This window comes from Typopeltis vanoorti, chromosome 18 (assembly GCF_054136105.1).
Source record: "Typopeltis vanoorti isolate ZY-2024b chromosome 18, IOZ_Tvanoo_1.0, whole genome shotgun sequence".
In the NCBI taxonomy this organism is placed as follows: domain Eukaryota; kingdom Metazoa; phylum Arthropoda; class Arachnida; order Uropygi; family Thelyphonidae; genus Typopeltis; species Typopeltis vanoorti.
This window is the reverse complement of record NC_143566.1, coordinates 65,955,974-65,975,997: the sequence shown is the minus strand read 5'-3', so window position 1 is coordinate 65,975,997 and position 20,024 is coordinate 65,955,974. Positions and strand designations below refer to the sequence as shown.

The 20,024-nt window shown below is 37.7% G+C and overlaps 1 protein-coding gene and 1 pseudogene across 1 annotated transcript in view; one reads left to right on the top strand and one right to left on the bottom strand.

The window, feature by feature from the left end:
- LOC150096725 (uncharacterized) overlaps window positions 1–20,024 on the top strand; it is a 460,240-nt gene that overhangs the window by 115,314 nt on the left and 324,902 nt on the right. The gene's annotated exons all lie outside the window — the stretch shown is intronic.
- On the bottom strand, window positions 11,987–12,105 carry LOC150096727 (5S ribosomal RNA; annotated as a pseudogene).

Sequence of the window (20,024 nt, the reverse complement as noted above, 5' to 3'; positions counted from 1 at the left end):
TAATGTTACAGGATCGTTTATTTTAAGTAGGGAATTCCAGTCTGTATTTTTTACTTGGTTATCGACAATGCTCTTTAGTATGATCGAGTTTTGTCGACTTTTGTGGTGGTGGGAGCGGGATAGGAAACGTAATAAAATGAAGTTGAGACAAAGTAGTGATCGGCAATTTTTACGTTAATTACTGATGATGTATATGTATGGATGGGAGCCTGTATGTTGATATGATCAATGCATGATTGGGTTAGTGAGTTATTGAATATTTCTTCTCTTGTTGGGGAGTTAATGGTAAGGTTTATGTTGTACTGACTTAGTATATCAAGATATGTGTTAGTGGTTGAAGAAGCGTGGTCAAGAGTATTTATGTTAATGTCTCCTATTAGGATGAGCCTGTGTGTTGTACGCGGTTCGATGCCGCTTAGCCATGTTTCTAACTCGTGAAGAAAACTGAGTGGATTATTATCTGGGGGGTATATTGCGTTTATTGTGTATTTGATACTATTGTGGCTATTTGTGAGTTCTGAAATTAGTGTTTCCACATGTTCGAAGTGAGTTTGTTTTTCTGTCACATTGTATTTTTCTTTGATAAATGCCACAATGCCACCTCCTCTTTTGTTTGGTGTACATAAGTTGTAGGTTTGATAATTATTTATGTTGTATGCCTAAATTTCTGTGACGTTTATTGCAACTTCGGTCAGTATTAGCGCATCTATGTTTATCATGGTGTAATTGAGCTGTGTTATCAATGTAAGCCAGTGTTTTTTTATACTTCTTATGTTTGTGTGTATGATAGCGAAGTTGGTGTTGGTGGAAATGTTGTCTGACCATTTCTTCAAAGAGTCAAAGACCTTGAAGTGTATGTTGTCTGAATGGATATGTTCGCCTATGTTTGAGATCTCCATTATATAGTTTTTAAATGAGTTCTAATCTTATTCTTAAGGATGTGAAAAGTTGGTGTTTTATATTGGTAGGCTGTGTAAGTCGGATTCACTTGTAACTATGTATACTCGAGTGTTTTCATTCTTTCTCAAAAATATCTGGGAATTCTTTGTCCACAGGAACTTGTAGTTTTTCTCTGTTTTTGTCTTCCTTGCTTGGTATAGAAGATTTTTGAAGTATGGAGTCCAGTGTTCCGTTATATAGATTGGTGTTGGGAGTTTCTTATCAGTTAGGATCGTTGTTGTCGGCCTTGTTTTCTTGCTTGCTGTAAGAATGGAGTCTCTCAGATTTCTGTTGGTAAAACGAGCGATGATTGGTGGCGGTCTCTCTTTATTTTTTTGTGGGCCTCGGTTGATATAGGTGATATCTGTGGTTGCGATTTGAATTCCAATTTTGCTGCCGATCAGTTGCATTATGTTGCTTAAGTCTTCTGTATTTTCTTTCGTTATTCCCTCAATTTGAAGTTATTTTTTTCTTTCTTTTTGTAGCATGTGTTCATTTGACACTCGAGTGTGTTTACTTCTTTCCGCAATTCTTGATTTTCGCGTTGGAGTGCTTCTTGCGTTTATATCGCTACCATTAATTTCGTCTTTATTTCTCGCACGGTTCCTAACATTTCTTCAGATATTTCGTTATTGAACTGTATGCAATGTTCATACTCCTCGAATTTTTTGTTAATTTGTTCCATGTGTGCATTTAATAAGTCTTTCACCATGAGTTTAAATGAATCAAAGTTATCTGTAATTTTAGGATCCGGAAGCGGCTTACCTTGATGTGCGTCGTTACTTTTCTTTGGTGTCTGGTCTTTGTTCTTCGTTTTCTCACGGCACTGTTGACATCGCTATTCGGTCCGTTTCACGGCTCCTTTTTGCTTAATAATAAAAAATATTATTATTACATATGATACATACATTACTTACATGTGATGCATACTTGATTACATTTTTTTTAATTCAATCCTTTTTATTATTAAAATTATGATTACATATTTACAATAGGTTTAATTCTATTTTTCTTTTCTTTTTTTTTGTAACAATGAAATTCGTACAGATGTTTTTTCTTTCTTTTCTTTCCCCCCCTGTATAATGTAATAATAATAATAATAATACAGCATTTATTCATTTAACAATGAGATATATATTTACAATTTTGATTTTTTTAGTATATTTAAGCACTGTAACTACAGCACTTAAATGTGATATATGGATTTGGATTTTGTTCCCCCCCCCTTTTTATTGAACTTGGATGAGATGTAATTTCTAATCTTTCATCCTCGAAGCTTATTTGTTAAGTTTATCTGAGGATGGCACCAGTTATTATTTATTATTTTGTTTGCTGTGTTGGGAAGTAGACTGATGTTTAATAGATTTGACTTCCACTGCAGCCGTTGATTGAGAAATTCGCGCACGGACACTCACACACACGATAACTTTGAATGTCTTGATGCCTCGCTGAGCTGGAAGCCTAAAAGAATATATTGTGTTTCATTAAGTTGTATGGTATTTAGGGGTGCGTGTTTCTTGTTCATAGTATGTCCTTAGAGCGCTTTTCAGGCTATTGTAGTTTATAAGGTTTCTGTATCCAAAAGGTAATTTGTTTATCATGTCTGGGATGTAGAAGTTTCGTGTGGCCTGTCCGTGGTGATTATTTGTATGTGATATAATTAGTTGTCTGAGGTCTTGTTATACGGTATGTATTCCTGACTGTCCTGTAGTTGGCATCGAAATAATGTTTTAGCAAAGCTGCATAGTGACATAAATGTTTTGCCGTCAGTATTTTGTGTTCTGACATTGCAGTGTATATAAAGTCATTATTGTCTCTTTGATCCCAAAATATCAATTTTATCATTTTGTACTATAGCGACATTAATCTATTTAGTTTGTAATGTGCACTGAAAACATTAAGTACCAGATATAGTACTTTATACGTTGTTATAGCGTATCTTAGTATATTTTGGCATAATGCTTTGTATCTTAGTATATTTTGGCATAGTGCTTTGTATATTAGTGTTTTTAGGCATGTGGGAACTATGTCTCTTAACGTGTAGAGTTTGCCAGTTATTGTTCGGAGTTTGTTGTGTAGATTCCAGGCTATTCCAGTTCATATCTGCATCGAAGTAAATTCCAAGCTATCGTATTGTTTCAACCTTAGTGATTGTGGTGGTTTTACTATTCTATGTGTTTTTTATGTTGGTGAGTGGATGTTGGATGGTTATATATTTGTTATCAAGTAGTCGAGTCAGTGGGTTTCTGAATATCATTAATTTTTTCTTATCTGAGTTTAGGTGTATTGAGTTTTTGGTGAGCTAGTCTATGAGCAGATTTATGTGATGTTGCATATTTGTTTGAGCTATGCTTGCGTTATTATGGATGGATATTATTGCTGTATCGTCTGCGTATTGGAAGATCTTACCTTTGAGAGGTAGCTGATTAATATTGTACGTATAAATATTGAATAGAGTTAGGGAGAGTATAGTGTGGCACTCCACAGGTTACTGGTAGCTCTCTACTTCGGTTTGACCCGAATACGTGTGATATGCTTTCTATTTTGAAGGTAGTTTGTAAACCACCTGTGCAGAGGCCCATCTATTCCAACATGCCTCAGCTTTTCTAATAAGGTTTGATGTGTGAGTGTATCAAATGCTTAAGGTAGATCAATAAAGACTAACATGACAATTTGTTTTTGTCTAAGGCGGTATTAATTACGCCTGTAATGTCTTCCAAGAGCGATGTTGTTCCCTTATTTTTCTGAAAACCGTATTGCGTTTTGGGGATAATATGAAAGTTCTCTGTATATGCTGTGAGTTTCTTTAGTACGATCCGCTCCAAAATTTGATTCATAATTGGTAATGTTACTATGGGTCTGTAATCGCTGATTAAATTTCTTTTTCCATGTTTGTGTATGGGTATGATTATGGCTGTCTTTAGCATACTTGGTATCTCTCCTGTTTTAAATATTTTATTTAGTAATTTTAGTAGGATAGGACCTAAGCTAGTTGCATGTTGCTTGATATCCTTAGGTCTTATACCATCAATTCCTCGGCCTTTGTTTGGTTTGATTTGATGTATTACAGAGAGAACTTCTGCTTTTTTTATGATTGGGAACCATAATGTCTGTTTTGATTGTGGTCCAGGTGGAGGATCACGTTTTGTGATTGGGAGAATATTATGTTCGTATGCATCAACACAGTTAGTTTCCAGAGTTCGTGTTTTAATGTTCTGTAATTGTCTATGTGTTTTACATTTCTTGGTAGATTGTTGAGTAGTGTGGGTATCAGATGTGATCTCACAAAAGAACCGTATGAGTTGTTGAAGAGTCTAGGGATGTAAAGAGTTGTTCTGGGTCGTGTTTTCTGATCTGAGTCTCTGCTGTCACGATAGGTGATGTTGAAGTAATTCCTTAGTAACATTGTGTAGTGTTTCAGATTTTTAATGCTCAGGATTCTGCGTATTGCTATAAGCGGCTCGGATTTGGCTGTTGAGTATAATGTCTCCAAATCACTGTTGACACAATTCTCCTATGTAATATTTCTAATTTTGTTTGATGTGTTTGCGTAGACCGTTATACCCTACCTGAGTAGAGATTCGCAAATACCGTGATATAGGAGTTTTTTTTTTTTAATGTTAGATGGAATCATGTCTCTTACTTGGAAGAGTTTTGCTGCGATGACGTGGAGTTTAGTATGTAGGTAATCTACTGTATATGTTTTGTCCATGGTGGCAATCTATGTAAAGGCCAAGGTATTTTGCATGTGTTACGGGTTTGATTTCGGGAAAATAATAATAATAATAATAATAATAATAATAATTTATTTATTTTTTTTTTTAAACATTTTATTGTCTCAGATAAATTACATACATAGATACAACAATAGTTTTATATACACGTATATATATATATATACATAATATTTATAATACAGTACAATTGTGAATAACAAATACTGGCGAGATTAATATTTTTAAATTATAATAATTTTTTTTAAATAAATAATATTTTTGTTCACTGCTAAGATATTTACACATACATATATACAATATTTATCTTGAGTATAATAGTAATAATTTTTTATTTTATTTTATTTTTTTTAAAAAACAAACAATTTATTATGTCTCAGTATAAGTTACATACAATAATAATATTTACAGTAATTACTATAAGGATTATACAGAATTTTTGATTTTAGAATATACATAATAATAATAATAATAATAATAATAATAATAATTTATTTATTTTATTCATTTTTTATTATTATCATTTTTTTAATGTCTCAGATGAATTGCATACATAGTTGCTGTAGTAATTATATATATATATAATATTTATAACGCATTACAAGTGTGTATAACAGATTCTTGCAAGTTAGTAATTTTCTTCCTCGAAGCTTAGCAGAGCTTATCTGAGGAAGATAATAGATGACAGAGGGTGGTGGTTTCATGGTTGTGTTCCTATACTGGTCACAAGCCAGGTGTTGATTTTACTGTTTGTTGGTACGTGCTTGAAAGACTTCGACTGCTATTACAGTTTAACTTTTTTTTTTGTGCAAATAGGGTTGGATTTAGACGTGGTGTGTTTGTTTCTTTGTGTTCTTGTAGTGATAGTTTTTGAGAGGGGGGTTGTCATAGGTTTGTGTGTGTGTGTGTGTGTGTGTGTGTGTGTGTGTGTTTGTGTGTGTGTGTGTGTGCATGTGTGGTGGGGGAGAGAGAGACAGGAATTGCTCTAATTTTCATTCTCGCTATAATATTTATATAGTGCCTGTTTCAGCTCTCTGTATGTTCCTAGGTTTCTGTTGTCGAACGGCAGTTTGTTTATCATGTCAGATACGTAGAAGTTTCGGGTGGCTTTGCCGTGCTGATTGTTGTACTTATATGTTATGTAGTTTGTTGACTGTGGTCTTGTTATTTGATATGTTATTCTGGTTACTCTGTATGTTGGGCTGTAGTAGTGTTTTAACATGACTGTGTAGTGGCGTAAGTGTTTCACCTTAAATATTTTGTGGTTTGTCCGTGCTTCCTGCATAAGAGTGGGTTGTTCACAGAATATCAGTTTTATCATTTTATCTTGCAACCATTGTAGCCTGTTAAGTCTGTAGTCTGCGCAGAATGCGTATGATGTGCATATCTTAAAATGTTTTCACATAATGCTTTATAGATTAGTATTTTTATGTGGGTTGGGACAATGTCTTTTAATCTGTATAGTTTGCTTGCTATTATCGTAAGCTTGGTATGTAGGTAGTTTGTATGGCTATTCCAACTTTGATCAGCATTGAAGTGAAGTCCACGATAGCGTGTTGTTTTCACCTGTGTGATGGTTGTGATTTTAGGTTCTGCACTTTGTGTATAGGAGGATGAATGTTTGATAGTGAGATATTTAGTTTCTATGGGCAGGGTTTGGGGTTTTTGAATATCATTAGCTTTGTTTTTCCAGGGTTTATATATATATATATATGCCGTTTTCGGTTAACCAGTTAGTGATTTGATTGATGTCGTGTTGCATATTTTTGTAAGCGATATTTGCATTGTTGTGAATGGATACTATGGCCGTGTCGTCTGCATACTGGAAGATTTTACTTTTTAGGGGGAGTTGGCTTATGTCGTGTGTGTATATGTTAAATAGAATGGGAGATAGGACAGCTCCTTGCGGTACTCCACAGGTTACATGTACCTCTTTGCTGTGTGCTGATCCTATACGTGTGATGTGCTTTCTGTTTTTCGTGTATGCTTTAAACCACTGGAGTAGACGACCTCCAATTCCGATATGGGTAAGTTTCGTTAAGAAGGTTTTATGTGTTAGTGTGTCAAATGCTTTTGTTAGGTCAATGAAGACCACTAATGTTATTCTGTTTTTATCCAATGCAGCGTTTATTAGATCTGTGAAATCTTCCAGGAGTGTTGCTGTTCCTTTATTTTTTTGAAAGCCATATTGTGTTTTGGGTATGATTTGAAATTTTTCAACGTATGTGGAGAGTTTCTGATGTACAATGCGCTCCATGATTTGGTTGATTACAGGCAGCGTGGCAATGGGTCTGTAATTACTTATTATGTTTCTTTTTCCCTGTTTGTGTATGGGTGTGATTAATGCAGTTTTCAGTGTTTCAGGTATGTGTCCCGTTTCGAAGATTTTATTTAACAGTTTTTGTATAACTGGAAGTAGGTCGGTTGAGTGTTTCTTGATGTCTTTTGGTCTGATTCCATCTATCCCTGGTCCTTTGTTAGGATTAATTTGTTGAATTGCCAGTAATAGTTCTTCTTTTGTTACTGTGGGGAACCACATCGACTGGGTTGCTCGTGGACCTAGTGGAGAATGTTCGTTTGTGTGAGGAAAGGTTGTTTCTTGTAGCTTTTGGACAGAGTTCACGAAGTGCTGATTAAAGTTGTTTTCCAACTGTTTGAGGGATTTGGGGTCGCAGGCAAAGCTGTGTTTTATTGTTTCTGAGGCAGTGGTTCTGTGTATATTGTCCAGCATTTCATTAATCAGGTGCCATGTTTCCTTTATGTCATTCTGCGCTGTTGTTAATTTCTTGCTGTAATAGTTTCTTTTTGCCGTTCTAATCTGGGTTGTTAGGAGATTCCGTTTTCTTTTGTATTCCGCTTTTAGAGCGATATTGTTTGGCGACTTCTTAAGTTGTTTCCATAGGGCGTCTTTTCTTTGTATGTCTGTTAGTATGTTTGTTATCCATGGATTTTGTTTCATTTGGGGGCGTATTTTTATTTTTGTTAATACTTTGTTATATATTTTGTTAAATGCAAGTTTAAGATTATTATATACAGCTTCAGCAGAGTCTAGAGATGCTATCTGCATCCAGTCTGTTTTTCTGATTTCATCGTTCACTATTGCTTCGTTTACAATGCTATGATACTGTTTTGTAGTCTCAGTGATTTTTATGGGTTCTGGTTCAGTGTGTAACTGCAATGCTGTGAAATAATGGTCTGCTAGTTTGCATGTTATGATGGCTGCTGTGTGGCTGTTTGGAGGGGCCCTTATATTTATATGATCAATGCAGGTTGAGGTTGTTGTGTTTCCGACTATCTCTTCTCGTGTATACGACTGTATGGATGGGGTTATGTTATATGCCGATAATAGGTCTAGGTATTGTTCTGTGTTGTTATTTATGTTCCTAATGTTTATATTAATGTCTCCTATTATTATCAAGTATTTTGAGGTGCCTACTTTCGTGGCTGAAAGCCATCTGTTTAGTTCTTCTAGGAATTTTGTGGTGCTTAAGTTGGGTGGTCTGTATATTGCGTTTAATATCAGGGAGTTTTCTTGTTTGATGTTTTTAATTTCGATGCATATGTTTTCTGCGTATTCTAATTTATAGTTTATTTCTGTTACTTCTAGTTTATCTTTGGTAAATATTATTATACCACCGCCTCGTTTTGTTTGTCTGCAGTGTTTGTGTTGTTGGAAGTGTGGCATTTGGTAGGAGGATGCCTCTTCGTTTGTCGTAGATACTTCAGTCAGTATTAAAATGTCTATTTCGTCTATATCTTCCTTTAGATAAGCTTGCAGGTTCAGCCAGTATTTTTAAATGCTTCTGATGTTGATGTGGAGAATAGATAGAATAGAATAGAGAATAGTATGCACAAGCAAATAGAAGAAATGGGTGGAAGGAGGGTGATTATTATGGGAGATTTCAACTATGGTCGCATTGATTGGAGTGAGGAGAGGACACACGGGAGGAAGCAACTGGATTTTATGCGGTTATTAAGGGATAACTATCTGCGACAGCATGTAATGGAAAATACTAGGGGTCAGAGAGTGCTTGACCTAGTAATTACATCTGAGGATTTGGCTGTAACAAATATGACCACACTGCCACCAATCGGTGAGAGTGATCATAGGGTCTTAACTTGGGAGGTGGCTAAAGGTGTAGAATTTTCAATTAAGACAGGGTACATGTGGAATTATCGGGCTGGAAAGTATGACAAGCTTAGGAGTTTGATTGGCTCAGTGCCATGGAATGTATAACTGCAAGGACTAGAAGTTGATAGTGCATGGGAGGTAGTTAAGAAGTGCTTGCATGAAGCAATGGCTGACTGTATACCTAGAGTCCGAATAATAAATCAAGTAGGGGTTAAATGGATGAATAACACCATTAAGCTTGAGTTGCAAAAAAAGAAACAACTATGGAGGGAATTTAAGGAGAAGGGTGACCGGCAGGCACATGAACGGTATAAAGCGCAGGCCAGAAGGGTGACGAGTGTGGTAAGAAAAGCAAAAAAGGATTACGAAAGAACATTGGCCATGCAGGCTAAAGAGAATCCTAAACAGTTTTTTAGATATGTAGCAAGTAAAAGGAAAAATGTACATGGCAGAATGATTTTAAAGAATGCCGATGGTAGGGAGGTAACTGAATCAGTTGAGATAGTTGAGTTACTGAGTGAGCACTTTGCAAAAGTATATCATCCAGGTGGTGACATTGCAGAAACGAATAAACCAGTAGATTATACGGGAATTGTGGTTAATGAAGTGGCGGTGAGTAGTCTATTGCATAACCTCAATGTCAATACATCTGTGGGATTGGATGGTATACCAGCTCGTGTTCTCCGAGAAGCAGCTAAAGAATTGTCAGTACCCTTGACCATTTTGTTTATTTTGAGTGTCGGGTCTGGGTTAGTCCCGAGCGGGTGGAAAGAGGGGAAAATAGTTCCACTGCATAAAGGTGGTTCCAAGGCTGCTGTTGTAAATTACCGACCGATTAGCATATCAGGAATCATTGTCAAGGTCTTAGAGAAATTATTCAAGAAAAGAATACAGGATTGGATAGATGAAAATGGGATATTGTATGGGGGACAACATGGTTTTGTGAAGGGTAGATCATGCCTCAGTAACTTGCTCACGTTTTATAACACAGTGACGGCTGAACTGGATAGGGGTAATGGGTTTACAGTGATACTACTGGACCTTGCCAAGGCCTTTGATAGGATACCACATGGAACCCTAATCAGTAAACTGGAGCAGATGGGTATAAATATAGGGTTGGTGAGATGGATAAGAGGGTGGTTGAAGGAGAGATATCAAAGAGTGGTTTATTCAGGAGTGGAGTCTAAAAGACGTCTTGTGACTAGTGGAGTGCCACAGGGCTCTGTTCTTGGACCACTGCTTTTCAATTTGTTCATCAATGATATTGGAAAGGATCTGAGAGGAAGTGTTCACTTGTTTGCTGATGATGCAAAGTTGGGTAGAGCAATTATATGTGCACAGGATGTCAAAATTTTACAGGATGATTGGGATAGTTTGGAGGACTGGGCTAGGAAAAATGGATGTCAATTTAATGTGGCAAAGTGTAAGGTTATGCACTTTGGGATGAAAAGAATAGCAGCAGTATATCGCATTGGTGGAACAATGCTCCAGGAGATTGATGAGGCCAGGGATTTGGGAGTGTTGGTGGATAGAGTTGAAGTTTAGGGGGCACATTGCAGAAGTAACTAAAACAGCTCACCAAATCACTTGGCTTCTGAAAAATACTTTAACACGCAGAGACGAACAAGTTGTTGTTCCTCTGTATCGAGCCTTGATAAGACCCCATCTGGACTTCTGTGCCCAGCTATGGGCACCAGGGTTTCGTCGTGATGGGGAGGAAGTGGAGAGTGTCCAGAGACGAGTGACCAAGATGATAGCAGGTCTGTGGAATGAACCTTATGAGAATAGGTTGAAGATTTGTGGGTTGCAGAAATTGGACGATAGGCGAAGGAGGGGTGATATGATTGAGACATTCAAATTACTGAAGGGTTTTTATAAGATTGATCCAGAAGATATTTTTGAAAATATGACTGGTGGTGGGAGGACTAGGGGCCATGCATGGAAGCTGGGCAAGAGCGTGGTTGACAAGGGTGTTAGAGCTAGGTTCTTTACTTGGTGAGTGGTAAATGAGTGGAATAAGCTTCCAGAGTCTGTTGTGGGTGCTACGACCGTGAATGAGTTCAAGGCAAGGTATGATAGATACTGTGTGAATGTTGAATAGTTGTTCTTGACATGATGTTAGGGCCTCCCTCGATGAGTCTGTCGACTCCTTGGAGTTTCCCGGAACAACAACAACAATAATAATAATAATAGATAGTCCTTTTTTGGGGATTGTCAGTTGTTTCCATTCTGATATTGATTTCAGAATGTGGCAATTATCATGTTCCGGGGTGATTACGTCTGCTTGATGGTGTGCATTCATGTTGGTTGGTGTGCTGTTCCTTCTTTACGAGTTGTCAATATTCCTTCCGATGTGACAGCCTGTTGAGGTCATCTACGGATTTTATTTCGATTGGTTTTGCGTCTTGTGTCTTTCTGATATTTTGCTGTCTCTTATCCATATAAACTGGTAATTGTTTTCGGTTTTTACTTTCCTTGCTTGGTAGAATATTTTCTGATAGTGTGGAGTAAGGTATTCAGACATTCAAAAAGAAAAGATGCCCTATGGAGACAACTTAAGAAGTCGCCAAACAATATCGCTCTAAAATAATAATAATAATAATAATAACAACAACAATAAAGGAAATGGTTCGACATAATAATAAAAACGTACTGTTTGGAACAGCATTCATATATCTATTTATATAAAAAAAAAAAAAATCAGCTAACGCCTTTTTTTATTTTTTTATTATTATTATTCCCGTATACGGGGAGTAGGCGAGGCCATTTAGCCCTATCTAACTTTTGGAGACTGAGTGGGCAGTTCAATCTCCACTGGTACCAATCAGAGATAGATGGCCCAAGGCTATCACTAATTAAGCGGTACTCATTGAAGAGAGATGGCTCAAATGTGCCGCCATCTCGTGGTCCCTATCCCTAACACAATATATTTAATGTCTGAAATAATGTGGGTTCTACGGTCGATTTTCTTGAGTTTACAGGACGAAAAACCCGAGTTTCCGGGAGGAAAAACCTGCTTGCCCGTGCCAGAGATCGACTAACTCGGGAACCGGTCGAAAAAAGGCTTAGAAAAATTTCCTCTAGTCGCCGACTAGACTCGAAACCAAGTCTTCCTTCGTGCGGCCAAGCGCCGTGGTTGGCAAACGCCACATCCACTGAGCTACACAGGCTCTATAAATAATGCCAGCAGCACCCAGGTTTCCAAGATGGGCACTCTACCAAGTACTAACTGGGCTCAGGTTTGCTTAACTTCAGTGATCAAACGAGAACTGGTGCTTTCAAACCGATGTGGCCGCTGACATCTATATATATATATATATATATATATATCCATATTGGTTATTTATTGTAGACAATTTATATATTGTTTTCTAACATATAATGTTCTGTCATTTCCAATTTTTTGTTTGTTAGTTTTTTTCTCTGTAGCTCAGTTTGTATCAACGATTTCTTTATTTGGAAAGACATCAGTTCGAATCCCATCTAGACGCGAAGAAATTTATAAGGGCTTTCAATTGACGATATGTTAATAGGTCTCTTAAGGAGGCGTGAACGGTTTTTCTTCTAAAAAAATCAGATTTTTCATATCGGAAATACAAACATCAGCCATAAGAACACATTCAATTAGAAACACAACAGAGAGGCCTAAAAACCTTAATTGCTTCTGCTGTAATTCAAAACAATAACTAATTTTGCTATTTAAATAATCATATTTAAATAAAAATTGAGATGTCGTTAAAAATTTCGTTTCGAACAGAAATGAAAAATATCAAATTTTAATAACAAAAAATCATTCAGAAATTGTAGCTGTCTCTTTATTTTTTATCATTCTTTATCTGTGCTTTATCCTTAATATTTTCTTTTCATCTTCACTTTTTATTTACTTTCTGTATCTCAGTGCAACCTTCCATTTTCTCCTTTTTGTCATGTCTCATATGGGAAGCTTATGTGTACAGTTTTTACTTATCAAATGTCACTCGGTTGCTCTGGATCTCTTTTTATCAGAATATAACTTATTTTCACTAATATGTGAATATCGCATACAGATTTTTTTAAAAATCTTATTGCATCTTCTTTAACTAAGTTCACTCATTTTTTCTTATTTAATGAATGATTTTTTATTTTATATCCGCAACATGTTCCTACACTGATTTTTTTTTCATTGATATTTATTCTATCATATGCGCTTAATACTTCACCAAAATTATAGCTTTGTTTCATATCGCAAACTTCATTTACTTCAACTGAATTTTAATATTTAATATATATTATAGAAATCTCTAAAAATAGGCCAAGATTGGGTTGTTACGACCGTAGCTACTAAGGCTATGAAACCAGTGTATTACTTCTGTTAATTGTGTGTGTGTTCTTTTGACTAAGTTACTCTTTTGTGGATTGAAAACTTTATTTTCCAGGAAGAAAAAAACTCTCAGCCACCCCATCTGGCCCATCTCGACAGGAAAACTGCCGTTATATGGCAGGTTTCCTGTCGAGGCATTTTGTAATATAAAAGGCAGTGTGGCATTAAATGAAAACAAAATCCCCAGTTTCAATCTCTCTGCCGGGTCGGAGTTCCTGATACCAACAGATTGAAGTAGATGGAAACCTTGTTCATTATCAGAATGACCACTCACCTACTTCCCTTTCAAAATGATGATTTGATTTATAGCCGGCTTTGCTCTACCTAAATAATTCGATGTAATCAACGATTGCGTGCATTTTCACACAGCTGTTCTTTTAGCTATCCTTTTACTTATGTTACTGATCTTCAGATATGTGCAGAGGCCTAGGCTGTTGCTATTGGTATCCGTAAGGCATTTGATGTAGTCTGGTAGAGTTCACTCCTATGATGAACTGTCTATAATGACATTTTATATCGGTTTCACCCACGAAAGATTAGAAACCATTAGCTCATTCTAGTACTGGAGGTGGACTTGTGTTAAAGGATTAGAAATAAAAAGGGATATTTTATCAATTTATTTTAGCATTCCAGTCCGACAATATATGCGTTTCCCCACTAAACAGCCTGACAACTCCCCCTTTTGATATTATTTTTCTTGATATGCGAATTGTATATTAAGCTATCCGCTACTTATATACGAGTATTTATGTTTAATTCGATAGCTATTTTTGAGTTGTGCTTGTTTTCTTTATTTAGGAGTATACTAAATTTGGGGCACTAAGTGACCGGTAGCACATAACGTACAATCTCGCATACCCAAGTGAATTCCTACATTTACGAGATATGGCCTGTTTTCACATAAAGGGCACTAGTGGAGAAACGGGAAAATGCTAACCAGACGTAGATAGTAGCTGAGTTTTATTGTCCGGTAGAACATCGCTACCTTGATATGCTATAGTGTGTCTGGGAATGCCAGACATATATTGGGGCTCAGAAGCCCCAATATATGTCTGGCATATATTGGGGCTTCTGAGCCCCAATATATGCCAGATATACCCCCCCCCACACACACATAGATACGCTCTTGACAGTAACACATCGGAAGGCTACGATTACCAAGCTAATAATCTTGCTGTCGTTTATTTTCCCTGAAGAGATTCTGAGTACAGTTGTATGCCAGTAACACGGTCCAGGCTACTCATGGACATGAGATATGAGATTCTCTCCCCCCACCCCTCTCTCTCTCTCTCTCTCTCTCTCTCTCTGTGTGTGTGTGTGTGTGTGTGTGTGTGTGTGTGTGTGTGTGTGTGTGTGTGTGTGTGTGTGTGTAAAATGACACGTTCTTATACCCACTAAATCTGAAGACAATGTAAAAAATACACGTATTTCGAGTTACAAAAAACTTCCACAAAGAAAGAAAAAGAAACCGAAATCCTACAGACACTTTGTTCATATCATCAGTATAGGCTTGGTTTATATTGATGAGCCAAAGCTTAAGAAGCATGCATGGTTTACAGACATCTAAAATCCACTTGTAATTTCTAATTGAATTCCAGCTGGAGATCTCAGCTACTCTTGTTACCTTTGTTCCATCAATAAGAGCAACATACACATTATTATTATTATACGAGCACCTCCGAAGACTCATCACAGGAGACTCAATCTATCCATAGATATTTATCACCTCTCCTTGAACCCATTAAGAGAAAAAGCACCCACAACTGTCTCCAGCAACCCATTCCACTCATTCACAACTCTCCAAATAAATTTTTTATTTGGTGAGTTGTTAAAAATTTATTTATTAGTCCTCACACCCCTACTAACCACACCTTTATTTAACTTCCAGGGATGACTCCTTGTTCTGGTCGCTCTAACCAAGTGCTGAAACATTTCCCTTGAATCTATCCTATAGAATCCTTTAAGCAGCTTAAATGTTTCTATCATAGCCCTCTTTTTTCTCTTATCAGCCGACTTCTGCAATCCACATACCCTCAATCTATCCTCATAGGAACATTCCACAGGCCACTTCCATCTTGGTCACTCTCCTCTGAATCCTCTCCACCGCTTCCTCATCCCCAAGAAACCCAGGGGATCAGGCTTGAGGAGAGTAATCCAGATATGGACTTATCAAGGCCTTATAAAGAGGAATTACAACTTTCTAATCTCTACTTGTTAATGTGTTCTTCAATAACAAAGTAATCTTATGGGCTACCTTAGCAATATGTCCTCTAAACTTTAATTCTTTGGTCTACCACCACCCCTAAATTTCTAGCTTCATCTATTTCCTGGAGTACACTGTCATCAATGTGATACACGGCTTGTAATTTATTTATCCCAAAATGGGTAACTTTGCATTTTTCAACATTAAACTGACACCCATTAACTTTTGCCCATACTTGACAGCTTGTTTAAATCATTCTACAAGCTCTCCACATTGCCATGATTAACTATTACTCTCCTAATTTCACATTATCTTCAGACAACTAAATATTTCCTTTCAGGTTATTTCCTATATCCTTTATGTATAAATAAAACAGCAATGGTCCCAGCACCGAACCTTGCAGCACATCACTAGTCACCTGTTTTCGCTTCGATTCTGTCCCACTATATACCACTTTTTTAATATCTGTCCCAGCAGCCACCCTCTTATCCACTTAACCAGTGTCATATCCATCCTCATTTGTTCTAATTTGTGTAACAGAGTTCCATGTGGTATTCTGACAAATATCTTTGCAAAATCCAATCCAATTCAGCTGTTACTCTATTATAAAAAGTTAGTAAATTACTAAGACATGACCAATTCTTCACAAAGCCATGTTATACGGTATAATATTTTTATCTGCCATTATAGAATTCTCTTTTTGACCATTTTTTCTCATACTTTTACCACCACGCCTGAAATACTGATTGGTCTATAATTTGCTTCTGCAGCCTTAGATTTTCCTTTATGCAATAGAATAATTTTGCCATCTTTCCACTCCCTTGAAACTCTTCCTGGGCTGAGACTTAAATTAATGAGCTTAGTCAAATGCATTGCCAGTTCCTTTGCACATTCTCGCCAAACCTTAGCTGGTATCCCCATCTGATCCCACAGCTGAATTTACATTGAGATTTTGCAATATCCCAAGAACCTCCAATTCATCCACTTCTAGTGTTTGTCACATAAGTTAAAGCAGTATCCTCACTAGGATGATAACCCCTGCAAAGAGGTCACTCGCTGACTCACTATTTTTATCTGCTTCTCTCGCCTCGTGACCAACACCACACACACTAAGTTTAATCTTCCATAGTCATTCTTCCTCTTACTTTCCACATAACGAAAGAACTCTTTGTGATTTACTTCGGCCTGCTCGGCTAGATTCTTCTCATAATCTGATTTTGCCTTCCTTGTCATGCTGGTCACCTTTCTTGCCTGAGCCTTGTACCGTTCATGAGTTTGCTAGTCACCTTTCTCTCTATATACCTTCCATAGCACTGTCTTTTTCTGCAGCTCGTGCTTAATAATATTACTCATCCATCCAACTCCTACCTGATTAACGCTCCTTACCTTAGGTATACAATTTAATAGTGCTTCCTCTAAATGACTTTTAACTATATGCCATGCACTACTAACATCCTTACCCTACAGTGTTTTATCACCTGCCTTATACTTCCACAAATACCCCTTCTTGATAAAATATTCCTCATGTTTTACAATTTCCCAAGTCAAGACATGGTCACTTTCACCAAATGGAGACAATGTTGTCATCTTGGTTACGGATAGCTCTTCTGATCCCATGATCGGGTCCAATACTCTCCCACTCCCCCCGTCCCCTCCATCACGTGCTGTCTTAAATAATTATCTCTTAGTAGACGTACAAATTCCATTTCCTTTCTGCCATAACTATAGAGATATAGACTGGAAGGGAGAAAGATCACACTTCCAGTCTATATCTCTATAGTTGAAGTCTCCCATTACTTGACCTGTACTCATTGTGCTAAGTTGGCGATGCATGTCTTCCAAATCATCCTTGGAACTCCCTGGCCAATAGTGACAACCAACTGCATATTTTGTCTTACCGGTCTTAATCTCATACCAGCACCCTCCCGCATATCTCCTATTCGTTTTGGCAGCAATTAATCTGCTATCATCAGCACTATACCTTCCCGATCCTATTTTCCCTTAAAATACTAACCCAGTCTCATTCAATCCCTGTAACCACATCATCTGTTGTCTCACTAATGCCTATAACTTTTGGCAAGGTTGCACTGACCAATGTTAGTGGCAACCTTGCCAAAACTGCAACATCCCTTTCGTCCCCCACCTACCTTTACTTTCGGAATTGACTACCCTATTCAATATTTTTGCTTGGGAGACTAGATTCCACACGTAGTCATTTTCACACTCTCGCCTCATGGGTGCCTTCATACAAATTCACTCGCTCTCACCATAATTGCTTATGTTTTCCTGAATTTACGCTTCAGCATGCTCAGTGAACAAAGCTCTCTCCAGACAACTAATCCCAAACCATTTAGATGCAATCCATTAACATTGTACAAACCATCTTTCCGTCAAACACAGACTACAGATCAACAAATCCTACATCATTCTTCTGCACAATTTACGTATAGACTCATTGGCAACCAATGCGCTCCTCCTCAGTTCGCCTCTCGTAGCGTGGTAGGAGACTTACAATCTTCACCTTCTCGCTCTTCAGCTTTGTCTCTTCTAGCAACTCCTTTACATCCTTTCTCATAGAATACTTATCGCCTCTCAAATCATGTGATTCTTTTGGGTCTAACATCCCGTATTGAAGATGGCCAAATCTAGAATTCTCACTTTATGATCAGCTCTGGATCAAAATATCCTGGCTTCATTTGATTCCATTCATTTTCTGTTGTCATCGCGCACTAAATTCTGATAACCACCGATGTCTTTTTGTTTTTCATTGCTTGTCTCTGAAAGTTCTATTTCTTTAGCAGATACCGAAACATTATGGTCTTTTTTTCCTGGAGGACTTCAATGCTCACATCTCAAACTGGTTTACCATCTCCTCTTATCAGGTCGGAAGGAATGCTCAGGTATTTGATGTTACCAATGAATTAATACAAATTCTCTATCTACACACTAGAATACCAGATACAGATACACTGCATGGAAAGAAGACACTCCCATGTGCAAGGTGCACGTGCCATGTTACGAACTGGTATAAATTAGAGGAATATGATGATGCTCCGAAGTCAGTGCCACTGTGTCCACGTGAAATGGCTGCGAGAATTGAACTGCCGCAGAACAGGAGAACAATTCTCTTTGTCTGGCAAATTGGGCAACTTACAATTTGTCAACAATTTGCAGGAAAACTTACAGGTCAACAATCAGTGACACCACATTGCTACGGAAGCGCAGGAAGTCAACTCCAAGTGCTACCTCCAGTGGACGACTACCGTAATCACCGAACGTGACTGAACAGTCACGTTCGGTTAGTGCTACGAAGGGTAATATGTAATAATTGCCATTCGTCGGCCGACACGTTGAATGCGGAGTTTAGGACATCGACTGCAATACCAGTCTGCATAAAAATATTCAGAACCGAGGCTCACAACATGGGATTCCATATTAGGACCACAATACGCAAGCCCCACATTACCTGAACGTCATGCAGGTTCGTCTTCAATGGCGCAGAGGGCGTGTGCAGTGGGACGTGCAAGCTTGGAAAGCTGTATTTTTGGACCAGTGTGGGTATTGCTGATGCCCTGCGAACGTCTCTAACAGAGTGCATAACCCCAACTATGAAATTCTGAAGTGGCGGTGTGTATCTGCTTTGGCTTGGGACCTTTGTTTGTATTGCCACGAACATTGAACTCTGAGAGGTATCGGAATGTTCTAAACAATGCAATGCGTACTACTTTGTGGCAGAATTGATCGTTGTCTCTTTCAGCAAGACAATGAATGCCCTATTATAAAGCTGCTGATAACTGCGTGGTTTCTGGATATGACTTCACCACACTTGACTGGTCTCCACAGAGCCCTGATCTCAACCCTATTGAACATTTGTGGGATGAACTGGAGCGTTGGGGGAGGTCAAGGGGAATCCGCTCCACAACAGTCTAGGACCTCGTTATATGCTTACAGGAAGAATGGTCTAAAACTTCCATTGATCGCTATCGCACTCTTGTGGAAAGTATTTCTCGTAGGATTGTTGCATTCATCGCATCGAAAGGCGGTCTTGCATCTTATTAAGGTGGGCTCTATGGCTGTTTGTTCCCCACATTCTGATGTCCGTTGACATTTTCCAAGCAGTGTACAATAGACACTGGCTTTCTCGTCTTAATCTAATTTCTTCTACTATGGCCCTGTCTTCAGCCAGTTTCAGCCTTATGTTTGCATTACACTCGAGTCTAATAAGATGATCCTACTGATTTTTATCCTCTTATCCTTGGGCTGATTACTCTATCTGCTATACTGATAATGAAAACTTTTTCTGGCGGAATAACTCAAATAACTCAAAAAAAAATAAAGAAATGAAAGCATTTCTCTTTTTGAATGGTGCCATTCAAAATCACCTGTTACTATAAAATCTTGTATTTCCAAGAAGGATGACATGGTAGTGTAGGGGGGTGGACGAGATGTTTGTATCGTTTGTCTCTACGTTCATTTTATCAACACTGCAGCTCTCAGCAGCTGAAGAAAAATTAACCGTCCTAAATATTATTTTGAAAATGGTCAATTGCAACAAAACTGGTCTTCTGTTCAAATAGTATTAAAGCCTTCTGGACCCTCATCAGGGCAGTTGGTTCAAACACTTCTCTCCACAATCCCGCCTCTCTTCTCTCTCTC